Raw genomic sequence first — 4,026 nt, forward strand, 5'->3', positions numbered from 1 at the left:
ATGATAAGCCCAGATGCTGCAACGGTGAGGTCTGCATGGCGATCTTGCATCGTCATCAGGTACGACTCTCTGGCAGTGTCCTCGTTTTCTAGACCCCATCTGATGATGATAATGCAAAAGTGAGCCATGTTATTTTGAACATTTGAGAACAACTCCAGACTAGGACCTAAACAAAACAGTGAGGTTCTAACCTGAGAACACCTGCCTGTGGTGAAATTTATTTATTTATTAGACCTGTCAGTAAAAAATAAATATAGCCTAGTGTAGTGATTGTTAATTGTACATAATTCACCCACGGAACTAGGGTTAGGAACATTAGTTCCGCCCAAACATTCTGGAACATTTGTGGTCATGTCATAGCCAAACGTTCTAGAACATGGCTGATGTCACCGTATGATGTCATGGCCAATGTTCTAGAACATTTGTGTATGTATATATGTATATGTATTCCAATGGACAATGTAGGTGATGACGGGGTCCAGTAGAAGAAGAAAAAGAAGGAGAAGAAGGAGAAGAAGAAGAGCCCATAAAAAGAATTGCGGAGGGCAGTAATACGCCTCGATGCGTCTACTCTGCCGGAAATTCAAATAAGAAGAAGAAGAATTCTCTCAGTCAGTCAGTCAGAAGTTTTGCTCAGTGTGAGAGGACGGAGATGGAGGGTTCCCCCTCTTGGGGGGGCCCTCCAAGAGAGGAGATGATGTTTGTATTGTGATTGTATGACAAGAGGAGCAGAGAAGAAGGAGACAGAGACGATAGAAATGTGTTTTGAAGATGAGAAGAAGAAGAAGAGGAGTGTAAACTTTCTCAAGTGTGGGCGAAGCAAGAATTGCGGAGGGCAGTAATACGCCACGATGCGTCTACACTGCCGGAAATTCAAATAAGAAGAAGAAGAAGTCAGTCAGTCGACTGCAAGCAACGTAGCAGTAGCATGTTGTATTTCTGTGCTTAATAAAGGCTATTCACTCTGCCTTGAGCCACTGTCCCCGACTCCCATCTCTCGGCACTACACTAGAGAACTTTGTATTATTAGAAAACAGAATACAGAATAAAATATTAAACTGCCTAATTGATTGATACGTTTATTAACAGATTGCAGAATGGGTACAGTACAGCTCAATACATACAATTGTTAAGGGGATGCAGACCAGAGAAAAACTTTCGTCTTGTTTACATCAGGGTCCCCCATTTTCAATTCATCATTTCACCCCATCATTCAATTCACCTAAACTGCAACTGTTAACAAAATTGTTCAAATACATAACGATATAATATTTGAACTCGTGTGGTAACGTTAGTCTAACGTTATTGTTTTAAAGACTAGTATTAAGGCTTAACGTTCTGGCAGTCAACATGGAAAGTCGCATAATGTCACTAGCACACATAACATTAGCACTCTAGACTTAACGTTAACCACCACCAGAATTACACGGTTGATAATGGTTGTTGAATTACTTACACGTCCTGTGATTACATATATATTTTTTGTCTCCAGATGCCATATCTTGGTGTCGTTCACCCATCCTGCAACGGAATATTGATAAGCATCGGTGCTCTTGAAAGCCTCCAGGCTCCGGTGAATGGGGATGGATTATGTACAAGATAGATGTAGATGTCGGGAAAAGTAAGTTGGGGCAGACGTTCAGCTGATTTTAAGGGACAAAATAAAGTTGAAAGTTATAAATATGGATCGCAACCAATAATCGACGTCTTCTCCAAATATAGCTGTCTTTCTGTGTCATTAAGATGTGCTGTGTTGATGTCGCTAATAAAGTAGGTCACAAAGATGGCGGCTGGCATTCCGGAAGTGACGTCTTCGGTACTCATGAATACAGACAGACCCTCTCCGGCGAGTAGGGGGTATCTGCAGAGCCAGGCTGGACGGGTATAAGTGGTCTGGACAAGTATAAGTGGTCTGGACAAGTAGTTGCGAATGGGGGGGGGGGGTTCGTCTCGTTTACATAGGTACATTATACATAGACAGACAGTAATGTTACAGACATGTAATAATAGAGTAAACTTGTACCCATACAGTGTTACATCTAGACATACCAGATCTAGTAATAATAGAGTAAACTTAACTTTCGTCTCAGTAACAATGTTCATAAAGTGTTGAGTGCTACAGTGTAGGTTAGTTTATTAGGACAATTCCACCATTGTGGGGCAAGGACTAAGAATAGGCGACTTCTCTTTGATGACCCGACTTCTCTTTGATGACCCTCCCGGAGCTTGGATAGGAGTAGGAATAAACTGTACATATACAGCACTGTTTGAACCTGGCACACAACATACTTCACATGTCATTTTTCTTTTTGTGGAGACGAAGATGATGAGTACCGGTCTTCTCCTCAGACATAAAATCAGTTTTTCAATACAAGTACGACTCAAGACACAGAACATTAGTATGCAAAATAAAAAATGAACACAGATTTTGAGTGTGAATGAAAACTTTATTGCAACAAGATTGCAGAATGGGTACAATACAGTACGGCTCAATACACACAATTGTTAAGGGGATGCAGACCAGAGAAAGAAGTTTTGTCTTGTCTTCTCGTACTGAAAACGTGACTGTTAGCACAGAGACGGCTGCAGTTACACACAGGGCCATTTTCGTTTCGTTTTCAGGGTCAGTTTCGCTTTTCAGAACGCAACGTAATGGCAGGCAAGTTGCCCAGTCCACACGAGCGCTGGATTTAATATAACCATGATTGCAGGGCCGGACTGGGGAAATAATTCATACCGGGAGATATAGCGCGAAATATAGCCCCAATCAGGCCACTTTTTAAGCGGGGGGTCTGGGGGTCCCCCACCCGGAAAATGTTTGTTACAAAGACTTAATTTCCTGCATTCTGGTGAATTTTAGTGCATGTGAATCACAAACTAATGAGCCAACAATTGCTTTGTACAATGTACTGTTATGAACCTCAAATAAAACTGTTGTGGCACTAGCAATGGTACTCTCTCCACCTTCAAAAAGAAAAAAGCAAGAGCACAACATATTTTTCTATTTACTATTATAATACAGTTAACCACTCTCTCCACCTATTCAAACAAGGCAAGAGCACAATACCATATTCACTTTACTGATGCACTACCCATCAACAGTTAAAATAGCCCTTTACACAAACATTAAATAACAGACCTTTCATTACAATACTATAATAACAGTAGCCACTGCCAGAATAGTGACACATGTATCACGTGTGGTGAGCATTGCGTTGTCTCAATCATTTTAACTATAAAATGTGCTCAAAGTAAAATGAGCTCATTTCCAACAAAAAGCATCAATTGTCAAATAATATTGATCACATTAACTAGTCTAGATGTTTTTGAGGAAATTAGAAAGGGAACAACAACTTAACCCTTGTGTCTGATCAGATACTTATTTTTTGATAACTTTGCAGTGATTATGATTGTAGCCAATGTGGCAAAGGTGTGTAATCTTTGAATTATCTTGGAATTATTTTGACTCTCTCTTTCATAAATTGTTTATTCAACTTCAGCCCCAATCATAACCACCACATATTGTTTTTTGTAATGTCAGATTTAACAACTCCTTTTGGGAGTGTGCCATCTGCCATTCCATTCGCCGCCTCCACTGTCAATCAGTTGTATCGCCTGGTCCCGCCTCCACCAATCACAAGCGGCAGCAGCTCCATTGTGTGTGTGTGATCCGAGGGAGAGAGTCAGATAGTTCTCCAACTCTGTCGCAGACAGTGAAATCCTAGTTGTTCCCCACCCACCTGGTTATCTAAAAACTATCGCGCCGCGCCGCCGCCACAACTAGAAACAATGGCCTGGCAAAAAAAAAAAAAAAAAATTATAATAAAAAAAATATATAATTTTTTTTTTTTTTTTTATATAAATTTTTTTTTTATCTGTGCAGGCCAGGCCACCGGGAAAACTCCCGGTGCTCCCGATGGCCAGTCCGGGCCTGCATGATTGTATGTGACATACAATTCTATTCTTAGTCCTTGCCCCACAATGGTGGAATTGTCCTAATAAACTAACCTACACTGTAGCACTCAA

The sequence above is a fragment of the Notolepis coatsorum genome (genome assembly GCF_963971535.1).
Source record: "Notolepis coatsorum genome assembly, chromosome: 6".
In the NCBI taxonomy this organism is placed as follows: domain Eukaryota; kingdom Metazoa; phylum Chordata; class Actinopteri; order Aulopiformes; family Paralepididae; genus Notolepis; species Notolepis coatsorum.